At 42.3% G+C, this 24,738-nt stretch overlaps 1 pseudogene; it reads left to right on the forward strand.

Moving 5' to 3' along the window:
• Positions 1–455: 455 nt before the first annotated feature.
• LOC117593343 lies at positions 456–24,738 on the forward strand (annotated as a pseudogene).

Consider the following 24,738-nt stretch of genomic DNA (forward strand, 5'->3'; position numbering starts at 1 on the left):
CAAATGTCATTATTACTGTTACATAACTTTAATTGAACTGTTTGCACTTTTAACTTGTTCAGAAATAAGTAGTTATTTGCCCTCAGGCTTAAACAATTTTTAATGTGCTCAAAACTACATTACTTAAATTAGTCTTGGGAAACTAGAAGCCATTTGAAGGTATGTATTTACCTTCATACCTATGCGCCCTGCGTGGAGAAAGAAATGCCTAAAATGCACTCCGTAGAATACATCGAAAAGGAACTACGCAAAATGCAGCCTTTAGAAATGAAATATAACAAACAAGCTAAGCCGGGAACCACAGCGACAGCTAACTGCTGGTCAGTAGTAAACACATAACATGAAACAACCAAACATGAAGGCAAGGGGAGCAAAGGCAACAGATACACATGATAATGGTGGGATAGGGAACAGGTCTGTGTCTTAACAAGACAACAACAGTCCGTAGTTGGCTGATGGAAAAGGTGCTGGTGGCAGCTAGTAGACTGGTGACTTTGACCGCTGGAGCTGCAACGGGCCAGAAGGGGGAGCAGGTACCGAGGGAGACATGGCACTTTTTTTACATATTAACTTTATTATTATTCAAGATATTTTGGCAATATTGTATCATTTTTATCAACTGGACAGCAGGAATGTGAGGCTAAGGGCACAGACAAAGTACATGCACTTTTTTTAGATTTGACAGATGAAAAAGCTTAAACACCTCCTAGATTGAAAGTATATTTTTTCTAAAATTATCTGTTCATCAAGTGAGAAATAGCAATGATGCTCATCCAGCCACCTCGCTCCCAGATGAGCGCAACTCCTTCTATGCACGATTTGAGGAGACCAACACAATTTTTTCAGTGATGCTTGCTGAGGACCAGGACGACTACACTCTGTCCATAACCACGGCTGATGTGAGGAGAGTTTTTAAAAAAGTGAACCCTCGGGAAATCACCAGGGCCAGATGGCATTCCAGACAGTGTCCTTGGGATGTGCTGACCAACTATTGGAGGTTTTCACCTCCATATTCAGCCTCTCACTGTCTCTGTCGGTCCCCTCCTGTAGGTCCCCTCCTGCTTCAAACAGACCACCATCGTCCCTGTACAGAAGAAACCTTAGATCATCTGCCTGAATGACTACAGTCCTGTAGCACTGAAGGAACCGAAAAATGTCAATATAATTTTACATATTCAATGATTCTTCATGATTTAGTATAGACATTTATACATATGTAGTGTATTTCTGTCCTAATAGGCAATCACTGGAATGTTAATGATTTACAGATGTTTCTGTAAGCTGTAAATGCAGGGACAAAAAGGTTTGGTTGTTATTGCCTAGCTAGTTTGCTTCTCGAGATGACACGACTCTGTCTTATGAGCTGGTCCCATATTGGTATGTGTCCCTAATTGATAGGGGTCTGTTCTGTAGGACTAGTTTGTTATCCTTTGGGCAGTAACGATACCATCGCCCTGACAACACACACCGCCCTCTCTTACCTGGAATACATGAGGATGCTGTTTGTGGTCTACAGCTCTGCATTCAACACTATTGTGCCTGCCAAGCTTGTTCCTAAGCTCAGGACGCTGGGACTTAACACCTCCCTTTGCAATTGAATCCTGGACTTCCTGACGGGCAGATGTCAGGTGGTGAGAACGGGCAACCTCACCTCTGCATTGACCCTGAGCACTGGAGCCCCCCAGGACTGCGTACTCGGTACTCAGTCCCCTCCTGTACTCCCTGTTCCCGCATAACTGCGTGGCCACACACAGTTCCAACATCATCCTCAAATATGCGGATGACACTACCATCCTGGGTCTCATCTCCAACAACAATGACAGAAGGGTTAAATAACCTGGTTACATGGTGCCAGGACAACAACCTCTCTCTCATCATCTGCAAGACTAAAAAGATGATCGTGGACTTCAGGGAGCGGCAGAGTGAAGGTCATGCCCCATACACATCGATGGGGTTGAAGTGGATAGAGTCTCCAAAAATCTGGTTTCTCTGTGTGTTCATCAAAGATGACTTCAGCAGGGAAAACTGCCCAAAACATCTATACTTACTGAGGAGGCTCAAGAAATGTGCCATGTCTGTAAAAACACTCACCAACTTCTACAGGTGCACCATTGAAAGTATCCTCTCAGGCTGCATTACTGCATGGTACGGCAGCTGCTCCACTGCTGACCGCAAGTCCCTCCAGAGGGGGGTGAAGTCTGCGGAGCGTGTCATTTGCTGTGTTTGTTTTTTTTCTTCATTCTCACAACGTAGTTGTTGTGTGCTATGCCATATTTTGCTTCTATATTCTTCTTCTTAACTCTCAATACGTAGTTGTTGGATGCCATCTCACAAAGAATTGTGCAGGATGACTGTGTTGTTCGGTGCATTTGACAAATAAACCTTGAAACCTTGAAGTGAATATGTTTATTGATACCATCACTATTCTCTGAATGTCATCTTCTGTCACCAGTAACTCAAAGTGTTTGGGATTCATGGAAAGACTTAGTGATGTTTTCCACAGCAGGAGACTTCAGATGTTGTTCTTCTGTTTGGTTCGTCCTTGTCAACAGGCCCAGCACCGAGCATCGCCCATTCTTCACCTGACCTGATTATTTTTCTGCTGCATTAGGATGGGACTGTGGATCCAACACAATTAACATGGAGTAGTGTTATACAGTTGTGAGCACAATTAACACAGCCCCACACTCAGGCACTGTTTATCAAGACTGGTGGAAATCTGTGTAATGTGGCGGTCAATGCACAACCTAGCAATGTGAACATACAGTATATCTGAAAAATAATACCTAGTTGTCCATGACCTGTTGTTAGCTAACCATCTGCGTCAACTGTACAGTAGTCAGGTAGAAAGAGTTGCATACTGGTAAACTGTTTGGTATTGATCTCAGTAGTTAGCTGAACAGTTAGCTAGTTGTTTTATTGGAACTCATATACCTACCAAGATAGCACATGTGAGTACACCCCTCACATGTTTGTAAATATTTTAAAATATCTTTTCATATGACAACACTGAAGAAATGACACTTTGCTGCAATGTAAAGTAGTGAGTGTACAGCTTGAATAACAGTGTAAATTTGCTGTCCCCTCAAAATAACACAACACACAGCCATTAGCTATTGAATATCTTGCAATCAAGTTCTTAAAAGAACTCCTGCACAAACAAGAGAGAAATAAACATCCCAATGGGTTAAAACATAAAAAAAAAAGGTCTCAATGTTATCCATAGTAACAATTTACATTCCTCAGTCCAAAGATCTGTTACTAAACATTCCTTTGTGACTAAATCAACTTAAGCTAGGCTAACTATTGTTAGCGTACGCCACAAGGTGACTGGTGCTGGTAATGTAGCTAGCTGCCTATACAAGTTTGAAAAGATCCCCATAGTATTTGCATAATTGGATTGAAAACATCTGGGACATTTTGGTGGCTTGAGTCAATGCTGTCTGATGATCTAAAGTTGCAAATGTCATCTTCTGCTAACTGTAAATATAGAAAAGGTTTCCCATTAGATAGCATTCAGATTAGCCTCTTCGGATAATGTATAATTGTCTGATGTCACTCAATTAATAACTGAACTAGGACGCTACTGACAAATCAAAGGTATGTTTTGGTGTTCCTCAAGGCTCGGTTCTGGGCCCATTATTGTTCTCATTATATATGCTGCCTCTGGGTGATGTAATCCGGAATCACAATGTCAATTTTCACTATTATGCTGATGACACACAGTTATATATTTCAATGAAGCATGGAGAAGCCCCAAAATCTGCTACTTTGGAAGCATGCGTTTCAGATAGTTGGAAGTGGACGACAGAGTACTTCTTGCTTTTAAGCACAAGAAAAACAGAAATGCTTGTTTTAGGACCCAAAAAACAGAGAACTTTGTTGGCAGATCTCAATGTGAACCTCGACAGCTGCATGGTCATCCAAAAAACTGTAAGAAACCTTGGTGTTACCCTTGACCCTGACCTCTCCTTTCATGAACATATAAAATATGTCTCGTTTTCATTTTCGAAACATTGCAAAATCTGAAACTTTCTATAAAAACTGATGCAGAAGAACTAATCCATGCTTTGATTACTTCTAGATTAGATTACTGCAATGATCTTCTTTCTGGTTACCCTGACAAATCAATAAATAAACTTCAATTAGTGCTGCACACGGCTGCTAGAATCCTAACAAGAACAATTATTTTTTTAACACATTACTCCAGTACTACCCTCTTTACACTGACTGCCAGTTAGGGTTAGGGCTGATTTTAAGGTTTTATTGTTAACCTATGAATCAATACATGGACTTACCTCGCTGAAATGATCCAGCCATACATATCTACACATAACCTTAGATCACAAGATGCAGGCCTTTTAATTGTACTTAGAATTTCTAAACAAAGAGCTGGAGGCAGGGCCTTCTCTCATAGAGCTCCACTACTGTGGAATGATTTGCCAATTAAGATTAGAAGTGCAAACTCTCAAGTGTCTACTAAAGACTCATCTCTACAGCATGATCTATGATTAAGTGTAGTCTGGCCCAGGTGCGTGAAGGTGAATAGAGGCTTGATACCATTCACCCTTGCTGTCTTGCCAGGTGGGTTCTCATCGCCACTGGGATGCCCTCCCTCCAATGCCTCTCGGGGGCGGAGACACTGGCTTGTTGTCTCTCATTGTGGCGCACTTGTGCAATTGGGCTGTACTCTGCTGGCAATACTAGGCCCTCATTCAGGGTGATGGCGGTTGGTCGGTGTCCCTTTGGTTGATGCTTGGCAATGTGGGTGGATTGATTTCCTGCCTGTTGGGCCCTGTCCGGGGCCTCCCCCAGATAGGGCCACAGTGCCACCGGTCCCCCCTGTCTCAGCCCGAAGTTCTTACGCTGCTATATTATTGTGCTGAGGTAGTAGGGTCAGTTCTCCTTCTCCACTATAAATCATTGTAGATATAAGGAATGCATTTTAAAAATGTTCCCTGTCTCCTGCCGTTTTAAACTTAAGAGGACATGTAGTCCTGGCCCACACCTGAAGAGTACCTGGCTTGAAAGACCCAATGCTGTCCCTGTCCAAAGTCCTCCTGGTTGTGTTGCAGATCAAGACGATACCTGACGATTTCAGCTGCCACCTCCTGTGCTGACACCTCCCCCGTGTTGTCCCTGTCCTTGTCCATCTGGTGATGTTTCCGACCTGGACTAAGTTTAAATAGACTCTGGACTCAGCCCACATGCATTTATTAATTATTACAATTTGTACTCATAATATGTTCACCCGGCACAGCCAGAAGATGACTGGTCTCCCCTCTGAGCCTGGGTCCTCTCTAGGTTTCTTCCTAAATTTCGGCCTTCTTAGGGAGTTTTTCCTAGCCACTGAAATTCAACACTACTGTTGTTTGCTCCTTGGGGTTTAAGGCCAGGTGTTTTGTAAAAGCACTTTGTGACAGCTGCTGATGTAAAAAGGGCTTTATAAATACATTTTATTGATTGATTGATTTGACACGTAAAAGTTTACATTCCATTTGATGTATCACATGCACAGCTGACCTCCCCCTGATGTTAAAAAAGTGAATCCGATCTCTTCATCTAAGGCCGATGTCAGCTAGATGTATGTTGATCTGGGTTGTTAGTGATCCCACTTCTGTAACAATGTTATTGTTATGTGGGAATGTTATTTAAGTCTTCTAATTTTACTAAAAGCAAACATGACGTTTCTGGTTATATTTCACGGCATGAATCAGTATCATAACTTTCTCTCACAGGCGCAGATGCCACTGCAGGAAGTGAATAAAATATTGTACAGCTTGTAGAGGACCAGCTGAAAGAGGGGAGAAGCAGTGGCACTTGAATTTAAGAGTAGAGTGTTGCATAGACATTTTCTAGATCTTCTCAAGATGAGAACCCATACAATTTGCCCTGGTGATGATTGAGCAGTGTAACAAATGGTTCCATAGTAACCAGCGTCAAACATGCAATAGTAGTTTAACTTTTGATAGAAGACCAGGGATTTACACCAGTGTGTGGCCAGGCGAACTGCCTTGCTAAAAACACCAGAGCTCGCTTAAGCAAAATTCTAACCCTTTCGGCAATGCTACGTTGTTGTAATAGTCAACTGGGACAGTTTTTATGCTACTCAGGATTTTTTAACTAGTCAGTCAAAGGTGTACCAAAAAGCAGTCTTGTGATGGACCAATAGGGCTACCAAATTTTTTTTTGTAAAATGCAGGTTTTTGCTAGGGCTAAGTGAGTGCATGTGGATTTTGAAAAGGTGCAGTTGAATGGAGAAGGCGCTGACGAATCCCCCTGATGAGTCTGTGCTCTCACTATGTTTATACTCTTGCATGACTGGTCCTCTGAGGTGAGTTTCTGCGAGTGCGACTATATTTGGGTTGTTGAAGTGGCACATACCTGCTGTGAAATTTAGGCAAGTAAAAGGGTCATTACATCTATCATGCACTTTCATTGATCCATCAATGAAGGCAGAGCCAGGTGAAAAGAAAATGAACACCATGCCTGGGCTCTAGATTACAATCATTTCACAGTCCACCCTCATACCACAATCACCTCTTTTTCCTGTGTCAAAACAACTCATTCAATCTTGTTGCTAACCTCCTGGAACAAATCAATAAGCTTCATTAAGTTTAAATCCCTCAGGATTACTTGTTGTTGCTGGGACGACAGGAAAATAAAACTACAGATGAGCTGCTGTATCGCTGGACAAAACAATGTGAGGGCACACTTAGGGAACACATTGGCCAAAGTGCAATGTTTAAGACAGTGAAAATCTCCTATTTCTTTTTATTCCAGTACTTGTCTATTGATTGTATTTCACAATCAGCCAATTCACTATCCTTAATGCTGGTTATCTGATAATGGAACAAGGCTATAAGCATATTCTTATTAACATTGTCTACTGCTATCAAAAGATATGTCTGATGTTTCATCAAACAATTGTTCTGTTCTGTATTGTCATGGAAATTAGCACAAATGATAACGACTCCAATTGAACCTTTATTATTACAGGCCTGATGAGTTTGCTTAACCTTGCACATAACTCAGCTGAAATGTCTGCTTGTTTTGCCAGCACACATTAAGGCACAAAACAAGAGCCTTTGTAAGTCTGGTGACATCCTTGCTTAACACTAGATCCGCCAAATGCCTATGCCAATTTGCGTTTGAGTTTGTAATTAAAATAAAACTGCCATTTTGAAAGCTACACATTCCTCCTTCCATGAGTTTTACTAAATAGGCGTATATTACATTGTTCCATAGTCAGATTTCTAAACTCACTAATGAAAAACTATTTATCTGTTTTACCCCGGTTTCTGACTTAATCTGCCACTTAGCGTTGGTACCCAGGCAGCCGCTAATGGTACCCAATCGCTAATCTCTCACTGAATGCATGACGTCAATTGATGAATGTTCAATACTCCCAGATGAATGATCAGAGCCATGGTTCAATTTGAATGAACTTACAAATGAAATAATAAAATTCCATGACCATTCAACAAATTAATTAGGCTATTATTGAAACATAATACAAACGATATAGACTACTGGACAATATAGAACCCCCGGAAGAGTCCTGCAAAGAAGTCCTGTCGTTGTTGCCTATTCATTTGAGAAATGGACCTTGTGTTTTTCAAAGAACTCCTCTCAGCTTTTGATAACATACTCATGTCACCTATAGATAAACCTTATATCTAGGAGACTATAGATATGCAATGGCTTTGAAATCAACTCAATAACCCCACTAGAAACCCCAGGAGAGACCTGAAAAGGCACACTGTTTGCATAGCCTATTAATTTGGGGAAATTTATTCCTCTCTGTTTTTTGATCATTTTTCATGTCACCTATAGATTGGCTGTGTACATTTAATTCTGTAGGGTCCAATAAACAAATGAAAATACTATAGCCTGTGTTATAAATAATTGTTCTTTGTATTCTTTTTGGATATTTTTTTTCATATGATAAGACCTTCATTACAAACACATTCTTGTATTCTTCAATTTCATTAACCGTTATAAACAAACACATTCTGTAATTAGTTTTTTAGACTATTCTATATAGTTTGATAATGACTCAGTCTAACTGATGCTCTGTCTGGATGGTGATGCTGTGGAGGAGAATGTGCATGCTAATAGGGATGATTTGTATACTAATGACACCAAACGGCGTTCGGCTCTGGCAGATACTGGGGGTCTGAAAGGCCTGGCGGTTCTAATGTTAACAATATCAATTTACTATTTCCACTATCTCTGCATGGCTTCATCATCTAAAAAGAAAAATATGGCTAGTCCAGGGACGCTTCTATTACAATTTGGCATGGGTAGCAGAATACAGACGCAGAGGTTTCAAAGGCAAAAGTAGTTTCATCAAGAAAGACTAACGAGCAGCACAGATATGAACACACAATGACCAACAAGAAACACTGGGGCAGGAGGAACTTAAATAGGGACACAACGAAGTGGAAAACAAGATACAGGTTTAAACCATAATACAAAAGGACAAGCCATGTTCCAATTCAAAGGACAAAAACCAAACAGAACAGGCTATGTTCAAGAACAAAAGCAAACTCTGAAATGAACAAAACAGAACCTCACAGCTATGGTACTCTGTCCAACACTAGGGCTATGAATAATATACACTCACCTAAAGGATTATTAGGAACTGTCACGCTGTTAGGTATGGAGACGGAGGCAAATGCAGAAGTCCATAGGGTTTCCCCTTTTTATTAAACAAACGAAGGAAGAACGTAACCTGAGTGCCGGGCACTACAAAAAGTCCACTGGCGCACAGGAGCACAGGAGCACAGGAGCACAGGAGCACAGGAGCACAGGAGCACAGCTACAACAGGTGTACACGACATATACACACACAGGTGAACTGAATATAACGTTGAACAGAAACAAGAACAGGAAAGACCATACAAGGACAAGACAAGGAAACACAGAAAACACGAAGCGGAATGGCCCCTTCAGGAAGGGACCATTACACATACAAGGACAAGACAAGGAAACACAGAAGACACGCAGCGGAATGGCCCCTTAAGGAAGGGACCATCACAGTACCCCCCCCCAAAGGCGCGGACTCCCGGACGCGCCCAAACGCCCAAAGGGGGGGACGGGCAGGGCACCAAGGCGGAGACACGGCCCCAGGACTGGGACCAGGGACCGGAACACAAGGAAGACCCCCAGCAGAGCCCCGATCCGGCGGCCCCAAGGACCCAGGAGACCCAGCCGGGACAGCCGGGCGGCGGGAGCAGGGAGCGCCGGGACCAGGGAGGGTCGGAGGCGGGCCGGGACCATGCGGGGCGTCGGGAGCCGGGGGGACCGGCGGGGTTCCGGGAGCCGGGGGGGCCGGCGGAGTTCCAGAAGCCGGGGAGGCCGGCGGAGGTTCAGGGGCCGGGGTGACCGGCGGAGGTTCAGGGGCCGGGGTGACCGGCGGAGGTTCAGGGGCCGGGGTGACCGGCGGAGGTTCAGGGGCCGGGGCAGGCCGCGGGACAGGAGTAGGGACCGGAGTAGGGACCGGGGCAGGCCGCGGGACCGGGGCAGGCCGCGGGACCGGAGTAGGGACCGGGGCAGGCCGTGGGACAGGAGTAGGGACCGGAGTAGGGACCGGGGCAGGCCGCAGGACCGGAGTAGGGACCGGAGTAGGGACCGGGGCAGGCCGCGGGACAGGAGTAGGGACCGGGGCAGGCCGCGGGACAGGAGTAGGGACCGGGGCAGGCCGCGGGACAGGAGTAGGGACCGGGGCTGACCGCGGGACAGGAGTAGGGACCGGGGCTGACCGCGGGACAGGAGTAGGGACCGGGGCTGACCGCGGGACACGAGTAGGGACCGGGGCAGGCCGCGGGACACGAGTAGAGGCCGGGGCAGGCCGCGGGACACGAGTAGAGGCCGGGGCAGGCCGCGGGACAGGAGTAGGGCCCTGGGCTGACCGCGGGACAGGAGTGGGTAGCGGGGTACGCCGAATGGCCAGCCTGCTACCACGCCAGGCCGCTCGGGGAACCTGGGAAATGAGACAGGGTGCCGACCGGAATGGGTCTCTGGGTCGGCTTTGCTGTGGCTGACGCGGGCTTACGCTGGGGGATGGCCACCGGGGAATCCAGCGGTCCAGGGGGTGACGGTAGGGGTCCTCCTCCTCGGAGTCGGAATCTGGCCATCCGAGGAGTTCCCCTACCGTCCACTTCTGCTGCCTCCTTTTTGGTCGGTGGGTCATTCTGTCACGCTGTTAGGTATGGAGACGGAGGCAAATGCAGAAGTCCATAGGGTTTCCCCTTTTTATTAAACAAACGAAGGAAGAACGTAACCTGAGTGCCGGGCACTACAAAAAGTCCACTGGTGCAGGAGCACAGGAGCACAGGAGCACAGGAGCACAGGAGCACAGGAGCACAGGAGCACAGGAGCACAGGAGCACAGGAGCACAGGAGCACAGGAGCACAGGAGCACAGGAGCACAGGAGCACAGGAGCACAGCTACAACAGGTGTACACGACATATACACACACAGGTGAACTGAATATAACGTTGAACAGAAACAAGAACAGGAAAGACCATACAAGGACAAGACAAGGAAACACAGAAAACACGAAGCGGAATGGCCCCTTCAGGAAGGGACCATTACACATACAAGGACAAGACAAGGAAACACAGAAGACACGCAGCGGAATGGCCCCTTAAGGAAGGGACCATCACAGGAACACCATACTAATACTGTGTTTGACCCCCTTTCGCCTTCAAAACTGCCTTAATTCTATGTGGCATTGATTCAACAAGGTGCTAAAAGCATTCTTTAGAAATGTTGGCCCATATTGATAGGATAGCATCTTGCAGTTGATGGAGATTTGTGGGAAGCACATCCAGGGCACGAAGCTCCCGTTCCACCACATCCCAAAGATGCTCTATTGGGTTGAGATCTGGTGACTGTGGGGGCCATTTCAGTACAGTGAACTCATTGTCATGTTCAAGAAACCAATTTGAAATGATTCGAGCTTTGTGACATGGTGCACTATCCTGCTGAAAGTAGCCATCAGAGGATGGGTACATGGTAATCATAAAGGGATGGACATGGTCAGAAACAATGCTCAGGTAGGCCGTGGCATTTAAACAATGCCCAATTGGCACTAAGGGGCCTAAAGTGTGCCAAAAAAACATCCCCCACACCATTACACCACCACCACCAGCCTGCAAAGTGGTAACAAGGCATGATGGATCCATGTAACTCATTCTGTTTACGCCAAATTCTGACTCTACCATCAGAATGGCTCAATACAAATTGAGACTCATCAGACCAGTGTGATGGCAATTTCTAAAATCCAAGTAATTCTATGAAAATGGTAGGTAAGACAGGAGAAATCAATTGCGCAATAAACGGTTTTAATCTTGCTTGCAAGGAGAAAGTATACAGGTTACAAAGTAACAGTGGATAGTCTCTAAATAAAAACATCATTTCGACAGTATTTATTACATAGGAAAAAGGGGTGTGGTAAGATGCTGCCATCTGTTTCATGTCAATCAAACACCTTTCCCTTTGTTCTATCACACGTCAAATGCTATCTTCCCCCACCTTATCCTTCCTGCCATAATGTTTTCTGTAGTGTTTACCCAAAGGGGCCAACTGACCTTATTGCCCCCTGTTGTATCTTCTCCTATCCTGTCCTAAAACCCATCGATCTGCATCTGGACAGACAATAGATGTCCCCTATGCAAATACCAGATCCCACACATTCCTGTACCTATCTTAACAGTGGGACTCAGTCCTTTACTCAGTTAGAATACATTGTATATAGAAATTTCCAAAACAATCCATCCTCTTGATACCATGTCAAACCTTGGTATCAAACCTTAAACAGTTCACTCATTAGGATGTAGACTGCAACAAAACAGTACTCTTTAACAACATGACCCAGTCAATATTATTATCCTTAATGATTAGAGAACTGAGCAAATCTGAAATGTCTGGATCCTCCTTTACATTCTTCTAGATCATTACCTTTCGTATAAACACCAAGATCACACATTGTCATCATACAGAATCATAACATAGTACAGCAAACCTTTTATGTCATAATCATCATAAACACCTATCACTGAATGCATCCTTCAATTTATCACTGTTACAAAGTTCTCTCATGCCAATTGCTCAATTCACTGAAAAGTCCTCTCCATGGTTCCATTTGGATGTCCTTCCATTTCTTTGGCAGGCCGATGTAACAGAACGAAAAAGTCAGATGTGTATTCCAAGGTGTTGTCCTTCACAGCTCAAATGCAGACACAGCTCTTGTTGTCTCCATTCTAGCTGCTTTATCAGCCAGGCCAGGAGAATCTGTGTGTTCTCCTTTGTGAACTCCAAAGATGACCAGTTTTAGCTAAAGGTTCTAGAGCTAAAGGCCATGTAGAAAGTGACTGGTTACGAGCACCAGAAAATTCACTTTTCCCTCAGTGACTTCAATTCACTGCGTCTAACCTTTCAACACTGAAATCCTTGTGTAGCGTGTCGTCGATCCCAGGTTCCTCTCTCAGTTACCTGGACAGCAGATGAGATGTACCTGGTATGGACCCAATCAGCGTAGCATGATGTTGTGCAGTAGATCTTTCCTATGCCTCCATCCTCTCGGTCGGAGGTTGCCTTCTCCATCACATTGCAGAACCATCAGGACTCGAATCAGTTCAGCTCACAGGAACTCAGCATCCTGTAGACGTGCGGCACCTAGACGTGCAGCGCCCCAGAGTAGACTCCTCTCTCAGCTGTAGGACAGTCTGTCTGTGTGTCTGTGAGATCCATCTCACCTCAGCCACCTCACAGTTGTCCTTTTAAGCCAAGCTCAGTCTCTCTCAGGGCTCCAACAAGTCCTCTGTTTGCCGAATCACTTTCAAGTGTTCTGTATCTGAATGTGTGAATTATCCTTGAGAAGATTAGTTCCAACTGCACAGTACATCATCACATATGTACATCACGTTAGCTTGTTGCATCTCGCTGATACATTAGAACCACACACTATCAAACACTTAAACCCTATATTTCTAATATCTCTCTACTTCTTTTCTCCAAATAGATTAGAACAGTTGAAATCAATAACAGTATCATTAAAACATTAACATCTCTGGTGCTTCTGTTCTGCTAGTGTAGCAAAATAACAATTCCACTCTTTTCTATAGTTGGTTTAACAACCAACACAAAGAACAGAAGAACACAATTTCACATTTCTCATTACTGTTCCAAAAACTCATCAGTTAATATAGTTTGCTTGCATTGAAGTACCACTCTCTAAGAGCAGTTCATGAACAATTCTCAGTTCACCTATATAATTTACATCTGATTGTGTTGTATCGGAACTACAATCAAATTCACCCATTGTTTCACATAAAGGATCAAATACCTTATTTCAAATCAAACATTTCACACCATCTTGAAGGTCAGCTAACATAACTGTTATTTAGCCTAATTTCTCTACAAGATGAAACTCAGTGTGAATTTCTCAATCTCTTCTTATTATCCTAGCACATCAAAGACACTCTGAAATCCTGTCATAAATCATGACCCCCCCTTTTTACTCCTTTACCACCACAGGGCTCTCCCTGGAGTGGGGGGTGGTCTACTGACCTAAGAACAAACCCTGGTCTTGAAGAATGGTCACCTTATCAATAAGGGACACTGTTATCTTGAGACACCCCAGGCATTGACAATAGTAAAATAACCTTCTTTTTCCTCTTCATTCACCTCAAAGAAACCTCTGTTAACCATTAACTTTCCAATGATTGCCTACTAGGACAGAACTTAAATTAGAATTAGAATACCCAATTTTGATAATGTCTGTTTCTCTTCTAAAGAGTCCAAACAAGTTAAAATCCATCTCAAACTGTTTTTTGTGTTAGTGAGTGGAGTGCTCCAGTGGGTCTGTACCTCTCTTTATGCAATTTAGACTATGTAAGACTTCCCAAATTTTTCCCAGAAATATAACTCGATGCAGAATTATTTTCTCAATATCAAATTAAAACATGGCAAAATGTAGTAAACATGTAAGAAATAACTAAATGTGCTCCCTGCACGTTTCTACCCACTTATTCCATAATGCATAAGATTACTTCTAATCAAATATTAAACTAACTGAAAAGTAACACACCCATCAAATTAGTTATTGCTTAGCTAAACCATTTCAAAATGGCAAGATGTATTCTACTCAACCATAACCATGTTAGATTTCGCATAAAACATACATTTCAAAAACCCAATTTGACAAACTAGATTATTCACGCAACTTCTTTAAGTACCTATTTAATTTGCTTTGAACTCAAAGTTCAACTCTTTTTCATTTGAACTCTAAGTTCAACTCTTTTCCACTAAGTTCAACTCTTTTCCACTATAGATAATCATTTCATACAATCCCCCCTTGCTTTCAAGACAGAAAATGACTTCAAGCTTGAAAGCAGAACCATTACAGGACCGAAATCAAAAAGAAAATCGATAGTTGGGAGGAATCTAACATACATCCAGTAAACGTTGCAAACTGAATATCCAACCAAAACAACCGAAAATAAGAAAAACATCCTTAAAGGAAATAAAAAACTGTACCACACACACGGTCGCTCGTGTGAAGGAACTTCCATGTATAAGTCATGCAAAGACATCAAATTTGTTCTCAGCAATGAACAATGTTGGATGACTCAAGGTCTCCACCCTTACAACAATTTGATTCGAAATCATAAATGTAAACATTAAATCAACCAAAAGGAAAACTTATGCAGCTTTCACTTAATGTTTTATCATCCCAAAACTGAACATGCTTGTGTTGGTAAAATTACCACGGGTGAGAACAGGCTGAACACTCGAATTTAACCCTTAGTAATATGCTACCTTGATATAATGTTAAGGGTGGCGGAAGCCATCCCAGTGGACCTGCCCACCCTTCCTGAAGCTCTGAGCTCCACACATATATGGTAAGCCATTAGCAAGGCCAAATGTTCGTTTATGGTCCCCAGACCATCCTCTCAATTTAGCCTACATCGTTCGTTAACTGAAGATTTTAGATTTAGTGTCCAACCTATCTAATAGTTTCGCAGTTTGTAAAAATGTGCTTATCAGTATCTATACAAAAACTCAACATTATGGTGGAAATTAAGAAACTCTTAAGAATGGCACTCCAGGCAGAAAACAGATTTATGATGTCACTATAATCAAGGTACAATGAGTAATCCAAAGGAAAACTCAATGTAGGCCTTAAACACCTTTACATCAATACCCTATTTGTTCACAAACGTACCATTCCAGAATTTAAATTCCATGAATGAGTATCATACGTTGGTTGTAAAAAACACAAGTATTATCCCAGTTATCGTTAGAAAACACTTATAAGAGAACTCCTTTATTTAACCAAACTCAATTTAGCATTTAAAATAGGACCTCTAATTTTACAGGTTTATTTAAACGGGGAATAAACTGGCTTTGGCTATTTGGGGAATAAACGGGCCGTAGTCATTTCACCCTCTTTTGCAGGCTATGACTATATTTGCTGAATCCAGTCTTCAATGGAAACAGCATGTTATCTTAATACTAAAACTTTCGCTATCGTCTGCTTCCCACTCCATACAAGGAGAGAGAAAACACTATTTTAACCCCTCATTACGAAACCACATTTTACCAAATCACAGAATCATCATTATACCAATTTCTAAGCTATCCCTCTAATTATATTTATGCCATTATTTTACTAAGTTAGCAGGCTAACACTCCCACGTGTGCCAGCCATCAGGCAAATTCAATTTCAACACAAAGGCAAAAGCCAAAAGAGTAGGCCTCGCATAATAACCATGTTAACAACGCAATGTAAGCGTTCGCCCAAACGCACTCCAAACAAGACGAAACATTGCGATTACAAAACTTCCAAGTTAACACCAACCTCGGTAAACGAGATCCAATATTCTATCAAGGAATATACAATGCAGCCAATCGGATCCCTCGTGCACAGGGAATACCAAAATGGACAAATGCATTTACTAGACCGACCACAACCAGACAATGACAAATGCCCGTGACTCGGGCCATAGTAAACATATAGAACAAACACAAGTGGCGCGTGCATATACAACTTCTGTAGCATACTGAACCAAACCATAAGCTGACCAACAATTGCGGCAATTTACAGGAGCCTTCTACAGGCACTGAAAGTATGAGATCCAATCTCAATTGCATATTTAACCCTTGGTAGCCTATGGGGCTTTCGGCCGGATTTCACTAGTGGGACATTTTGGGTCCTAGATTCATTTCTGTAACAGATACAACCTATTATGATGTATCCTTTTAATAGCAACCCCTCTGGCTACAATAAAAACACATAAAAACAGACTTCTGGGTCAATATTTATAAAACTCATCTGTTTGACAGGCAAAAAAAATGTTTTCGGAAAACATTTCTGCCATTCAGCATCAAGATTTTTTTTTTAAAGCATTATTAGATTTTGTGTCAATGGTATTTCCTCATACTTTCATGCCTTTACTATCAAATTACACTGTAATTGGGTTGAAAATAATGAAAAATAATATAATAGAAGGTAAAAAATATAGGCACCCCCAAAAAATGTGGTTCTTCTACCTAGAAATAAAACATTATGAAATAAATAAGATTGAATGTAAAATCCCATGTAATAGGTGTAATGACTCAAAACGGCCAGCAGATGGCAGCACTAGATCGCTAGTTACGTTTGGACTTATATATTTTATAAACTCAGAAAAATTACCAACTTCTTCCCAAAAACTCAAGAACATCCCCATACTATTTTGACTAAATATTAATTTTTATATCTTATATATAATACAAACGATGTATTATGGTTAAAAACATCATATATAGTGATGTACACGCTTGTAATATTTATACTGATGTACAAATGAGCCTTTCTAAGATGAATAGGCAATGTCGTTGCCTGGTGAAAAGTTCTCATAGCAACCCAAACTATACAACTATACAACCCATATTATACACGGAAAACCCCAATTATACACGGAACGCTTCAGGAAAGTGGCTACAAATAATATACCATTGGAATCGGACGATTATGGAGAATCTATTTTTCGAAATATGTATGCAAATTAGCACTGTCCGCGGGATCGCGGACGTCGACCATGAATGGTTAAGTCCAACCTAAATTGCAGATGTTCAAGCAGTCCAACCGCTTATAATCCAGCACTACTCGCAACGCAATAGGTTAGCAGCATAGGAATGGTTGTCAGGCCTAACTACAGTCGCTATTAACCAAAACACCACACTTCAACATCCAAACATACAGGAGCACGCTATACTCCATCACGCAGTCCAACTGCTGCACGGGAATTGGTGTCAGGACATGGAACAAAAATGTTTCTAACTACAGCCGCCCTGACTGCAATACTCAAAAAAACTTCTAGTCACCATACTTACTCAAATCCATCTATCAATTTCCACAAAACCATCAAATCTGACTCACAAAAACAACCACATTGTTTACTAAAGCATATGAAAACTGTATTAAGGAACAATCTCACCGGTTGATGCTCCCTCTGGTCCCCTGTCTGACCGTCCGCACCCCTCCCTCAGGCGGTTCAGCGTTCCTGCGTGTTCCCGTTGAATCACTCGCGGCAAGGCCAAAGAGATTACGGGTGTGTACACCTGGTGTGTACAACTCCCCACTTTTGGAACTTTTTTTGAAACTCGTAGACATGCTCAACACTTCCAAAGCGGAGCAGAAAACGGCCTTCAGCGGCCCACCGCATTTCCACGCTCACAACGAAAAGGTCCACAGAGCTTATGACTCCAAGGAGACCCACCTATCGGTCCAGCTGAACTCCGCGGGGTGGGGTGACGGGCGATCAGAGGAGAACGAGCCATCTAACCTGAGCAAAAAAAAACTACAACACAGATCAATATACTCCACACTGTCTACACACCGTAGCCTACGCTTTCCAAACAACTTTTCATACGTTACCACGTCCATCTACCTCCAATCAGCCCGACAGGCCGCGCATCCATCACCGAATGAAAACGCCAGTCGCCGGAAAACCTAATAACACTCAAAGAAACATTGTTCACATGTCCAAACACCATAAACGTCAGTGATAATCCTTGCCGGTCCAGCGTAAACACGAGAGACCGCCAAATATTTACTGTCGCACTTCCCCATGTTCCAGATTTACCTAGTAAATCTAGTTTATCTCAACCAACCAGAAAGCGAAGTCAAGCTCGCCAGCCCACAAATGAGATTTTAAAAGGTCCAACCTTTTACTGCAGATTTTAAAGTCCAACTTTAAGTTTTTTTTAAACCGAATTGCGTTCTTACCTCCAAATTCAATTTCTGCAGGAAACCTGTACTGATCAAGCACGAGTCACAGCTCCCGTCAGGCACTCTTTCTCAGCCCGTCAAAGGATAAGCCTTTTCTGGACGATACTAGAATTCCAGAGCTTTCTCTGGCCGTGCACGGTTAACCTGTTAGGAAAGGGACTCGAACCGATCAGGATTAGGATCCCGGACGAGCCCCCAAAATGTGATGGCAATTTCTAAAATCCAAGTAATTCTATGAAAATGGTAGGTAAGACAGGAGAAATCAATTGTGCAATAAACGGTTTTAATCTTGCTTGCAAGGAGAAAGTATACAGGTTACAAAGTAACAGTGGATAGTCTCTCAATAAAAACATCATTTCGACAGTATTTATTACATAGGAAAAAGGGGTGTGGTAAGATACTGCCATCTTCCCCCACCTTATCCTTCCTGCCATAATGTTTTCTGTAGTGTTTACCCAAAGGGGCCAACTGACCTTACTGCCCCCTGTTGTATCTTCTCCTATCCTGTCCTAAAACCCATCGATCTGCATCTGGACAGACAATAGATGTCCCCTATGCAAATACCAGATCCCACACATTCCTGTACCTATCTTAACAATGGGACTCAGTCCTTTACTCAGTTAGAATACATTATATATAGAAATTTCCACAACACCAGGCAACATTCTTCCATTCTTCAACTGTCCAATTTTGGTGAGCTCGTGCAAATTGTAGCTTCTTTTTCCAATTTATAGTGGAGATGAGTTGTACCCGGTGGGGTCTTCTGCTGTTGTGGCCCATCCGCCTCAAGGTTGTGCGTGTTGTGGCTTCACAAATGCTTTGCTGCATTCCTCGGTTGTAATGAGTGGTTATTTCAGTCAAAGTTGCTCTTCTATTAGCTTGAATCAGTTGGCCCATTCTCCTCTGACCTCTAGCATCAACAAGGCATTTTCACCCACAGGACTGCCGCATACTGGATGTTTTTCCCTTTTCACACCATTCTTTGTAAACCCTAGAAATGGTGGTGCGTGAAAATCCCAGTAACTGAGCAGATTGTGAAATACTCAGACTGGCCCGTCTGGCACCAACAACCATGCTGCGCTCAAAATTGCTTAAATCACCTTTCTTTCCCATTCTGACATTCAGTTTGGAGTTCAGGAGATTGTCTTGACCAGGACCACACCCCTAAATGCATTGAAGCAACTGCCATGTGATTGGTTGATTAGATAATTGCATTAATGAGAAATTGAACAGGTGTTCCTAATAATCCTTTAGGTGAGTGTATGTAAAATTTAAGTACTATTTGAAACGTAAAAAGTCAATCAAAATTCAAATAAAAACAATATTCAAATGTTAGTGTTTGCTGAATTTAGCATGTTCTCTCCTAGAATCCCCAGGATTCTAGGACTGAATGTTTTTTAGGCACTCACTCAAAGTAAGGCTTTAGATGTTGGTTGGGCTAACATTCGTTCATTCTACTGCTGCTTGTATTAACTAATCAATTCATATTTTTTCTCAGTGTTTGGAATGGTGATGATGAAACAAGAGATGACGGATGTTACGTTTCAACAGCACAAGCCGCATTTAAGTAAGCTGCAGCAGTTTGTAGGCTATGTACTGTAATGCTGAACTACTGGTCATTTAAAAAGAGCCTACAGATGTGGATGAGCAAATTAATACCAATAGGGACATTTCCAATCCTGGGTCTGTGTTCACAAAACTTTTTTGGAGTAACTCTTAAAAAAATGGGCGTCAGTCCTAACTTTAGGACTCCTAAGAGTATTTCACAAAGCGTTTTAGCGTTAAAACCAGCTCCTAAACCTGTGAAAAATAAGCAGCGCAGATGAAGTACGTATATCTCAGTGCATCTCATATGTAAGTAGATTATTACATCAAACAATGTGCGGCGTGCGCCAAATCATTCACCAACTACAAACAAAAGAAGCAGACTTTGCTGGACCACCTGGTGTAGTTGGTGTAAATGGAAAACATAATTCCATGAATTATTGCAGCATCAAAAGATGAAAGTGCATTTCTTTACAAGCTGTCAGATATGTAAGAGGCTGACAATTAGCTGAACATATCTTGACTAGTCAGTATATTATTCTGGGTTTCATGTTTAAATCAGTGACACATTTTTATTTGAATATCTTTATTTCAATATGGCAAAATAAAATCCTTCTACAGTATTGCTATGATGAGTTCACTGACGGACCCCTCCCCTATCAGCAAATCACTGTGGGCAAGCTTGTTCGTGGAACATGACATCATCCATAGCTATGGGCTCAACCCCGCCCTCTCTTTTAGCTTAAGATTTCTCCCCCTTCCTTAGTAAAAGTTGGTCTTTGAAGCTTTGTGAATAAGTTTTAAGAGGAAACTCTTAGCTAGGAAATTTTAGTGCTGCTTAGGAGTCCTCCTAGTGGTAAGATTAAATGTTTTGTGAATACAGCCCCTGACATTTATTTTTTAAGAATCGACAGTCCCATAAAAATATTGCTTTCTTTAACCATTGATTTTAATATTTATTTTTCACGTGTATCAGTTGGTGAAAAAAAAATAAATAAATATGCAGCGAATAGTTGTTTACTGTAGGATACAAACTGAACAAATACCCCCTTATTATTTACACAAGAAGACTTAAACTTGGAGTATCTACAGATTTTCAACTTGCCACCTAGGAGAGTAGATCATGTCCTAGCCACTAAGCTACATGACACCCACATCAGAATTTAGAAAACAAATATATATTTTATGTTAGTCATCTGCTTGAAACATATACAGAGTGACTTGCTGGTAAGTGTATTTATCCTAAGATAACAAGGTGGTACAGCAAAGAGGGGCTGTGGAGTTATTTTAGATACTCTTTACTGGCCACGTCGGAATACTCTGGCAGGCAGTCATGAATTGTTCAGTCTGGCTGTTGGCATGGGTGGCCTGTTGTACGTGTCATATTATTAAAACGTCTGGATTTTTTTAATAACAGTTTATTGTCAAAACCGCTCATCAATCTGGACAGGCCAAGCTCTCAAGTGGTTCTGGCCCAGGCCACCAAGGCCTACCCAGGGCCTACATACCTGGCTCTGATTCACCAGGTGTGAAGACAGACAAACCAGCAAAGTATTGAGTATTTCTAGGATTTTGGATGATTGATAAAATTATTTATATGTAACTATGTGATACATTGTGTATTACTTTTAAATATAGATTACTCTTTCATCTTCAATTACCCCAGTGGAGTTATTGAGAACCAATGCCAATACGCTTGTTCTTAGATATGCGGATAATTACAAACGTATGTATAGCGACACGACCAGACTTAACATCCCTGCATCTGGATTTCTACACAATCAATTGACCTAAATTGCAATTCAATTATGACAGAATCGGCCTTCTGAGGTTTTAGCCAGAATTGCTCTGGCCCGGATTACATATTCATTATAATATTCGGGTTGTTGTGGTTTGTTGTGATAATGTGTATTCACGCACTTGTATGTCGAAGCAACCAGACTTGACATCCCTGCGTCTCTCAATTGACTTCTGTTCATAAATAATGCCAGAATCAGCCTTCAGACACTGGTCAGAATTGCTTGTAGGATCAGATTACACGTCATTATAATATATGGGTTTGATATAAAAAGTAGCTCTTAGATGTGTTCATACTGTTCCGTAGCCCAGGGCAAGGAATGTTCCCACTTTTCAGGGCTAGCCCCAGAAACATGGTGACAAAATTACCAGTATGAAACAGGGTGATTGTTTTCCAATCACAAAAGCTGCACTTTAACTTAATATAGCTACACTGTAACTATGTTTAAATGCTTTCACTCAGCAAGGACCAAAACACTAACCACTTTTGTCGTTTTGGTATACTGGCTTTATCAGAGCAAGGTTCTACCAAGCATATCTACACTATGTCCAAAGACAAAAGGTCAGACTAGTAACATTCTCCGCCTCATGTTTACATTTTCATGTCAAAGTTTGTTTCATTCTTTATGTAGTTTTAACTAATTTGTCAAAGCAATGCTAACATGTTGTACATCTTGTTGTGTAAGAGCTCAAGCTCAGAGATCCTGAGTTATTTATAGAGTTAAGAAGATATTTGGATGTTGTTGTTGACAAATGTATTGGCTTTTGATCTGTACCTATTCCTTTTAGGAATTCCTAAAAGGAATAGGTACAGATCAAAATAGGTATTCCTATTTACTGTAACATAGGGCTTGGCTGTAGACAACATATTTTTGTTCTCTAACTTTTAAGTCCATGGCCTTTTTCTCAGTATTAGTTAAATTAACATAAATCTCCCAGATTATATACAGTGTCTCTGAATGTAACTGCTTATCTCAGCTTTTAACTGATGTGTACATTGAAGTGAAATGTTGACATTAGAGTGCAACTCTAAAAGTCTACCGCAATGTAATGATTTGATAACATTTGATAACGTTCTACTAAAGTTGGGACTTTCAGGTTGCCTATGGCACTTGAAATCCTCAGGCTTCCCTTCGTCAGCAGAAGCACGTTCTCATCTTTGCAGCAATTGATCCTATTTCCCTGCAGTCTGTATTGTAGGCACATCCAGGGAGCCTCAATTGCACCACTGTCTTCTTCGATGTGCCACAGCTTAGAGTCAAAACTGCCAAGCGCTCAGCTATGAATATTACATCTTGCAACTGTCAAAGGCCTGTTGAGTGTCAGAGTTTGTTAATAAAACCAACACATAGGGGATTTGCTGGAGTTTATTTCATGCAGAATCGAGTGAATGAGTGAGAAAGCAAGAGTGACAACATTGTGATATCCACTACTTGCATGAAAGCCATACGAAATGCTCCTCGTGGTGTTTCATCACCTTTTAACTGTGTGAGAACAGGGAGATAGATGGAGGTGGGAATCAATGTGAATGGTAGGTATGTGATTGTGCACTTATTCTGTTTCTTCTCACTATCCTCAAGAATTGACCGGCAAATTTTAGACAAATCTACTTAAGTCTCCTTGCTCTGTTCTCACCTCAGTTAAGTAATTTTCAAATGATGTGCTAGTTAAGTATGACCTTAATTGTTTTACCCTGGGTTTGAACTGTTTATAATAAATTATATATTTTGAATGTGAACCCTACTCTCCTCTCTTTCTACCTCTTTCAACTACCTCTGTCCCTTGTCCGCTCGGCCAGCGCATCTTTCCCATCCTGCCGCATGGCTGACTGACTCACTGAGAGCTAACAGAACAGCTGCTGAGCAAAAGTTGCAGAAAACAAAACTTGCAAAGAACCTGTCATCCTTTCATTCACTTCTGTCTACCTTCTCTTCCTCTGTTTCTGCTGTCAATTTCTTTAACACTATATTTCAAGCACCTCCTCTCACCCCAGGAAACTCTTTGCCACCTTTTCCTCTCTCCAAAATCCTCCCCCTCCTCCTTCGTGCCTCTCTGTAGAAGACTTAGTCAACCATTTCGAATTGATGGTTGACAAAAAAACGCTCCTCTTTCACTCAACCTGTTCAGGCTTCTGGTCCCACTGTCAGTGAACTACTTTATTTCCTGACCTCTTTCTCTCCCTCTTCAGACAAAGTCCTGCGTCTAGTGATCTGAAAACCAGTCTTCTTGACCTTATCCCTTCCTCCTTTCTCCAGACCATCTCTGTAGACCTCCTCCTCAAGAAACCAACACTTAATCCCTCTAATGTCCAAAACGACCCATCGGAATACCTTCTTCCTTTTCTTTCTAAAACACTTGAGTGTGCTGTTTCTAACCAACTCTCTTCTTATCTGTCCCAGAACAATCTTCTGGACCCTTGCCAATGACACTCAACTATTCTTCTCATTTCCCACTTCTGATTCCCAGGTTGCAACACGCATACAGTATCTGCATGCCTGGGAGACATCAACTTGGATGTCACCCCAACACCTCAAGCTTAACCTTGATCAGACAGAGCTGCTCTTCCTCACAGGGAAGCTTGGCCACTCCAAGATCTGTCCATTATGGTTGACAACTCCACAGTGATCCCCACACAGAGTGTAAAGAACATTGGCGTGACACTTGACAAGAACCAGTTATTTTCAGCAAACATCGAAGCAGTGACTTGGTCTTGTAGATTTGGGCTGTACAACATCTGCAAAATACGACCCTACCTTACACAGGAAGCTGCTCAGGTTCTGATCCAGTCAACTGTCATCTCCTGTCTGGGCTATTGCAATGCACTATTGGCTGAGCTCCCTGCATGTGCCATCAAGCCCCTGCAACTTATCGAGAACACTGCAGCCCATCTTGGGTTCAAGCTTCCCAAATTCACCCCTCTCCTCTGCAAGCTCCATTGGCTTCAAGTAGAAGCTTGCATCCGCTACAAGGCCATGCTGCATGCATATGGTGCAGCAAAGGAAAATGCACTTCCCTACCTGCAGGCTATGCTTAAACCCTACCACCCTTCCTGTGCACTCCGATCTGCCATGTCTTTTGTAATGTTAACCAGAGAACTTTCAGTATAG

Source organism: Esox lucius, chromosome 19, assembly GCF_011004845.1.
Source record: "Esox lucius isolate fEsoLuc1 chromosome 19, fEsoLuc1.pri, whole genome shotgun sequence".
Taxonomy (NCBI): Eukaryota; Metazoa; Chordata; class Actinopteri; order Esociformes; family Esocidae; genus Esox; species Esox lucius.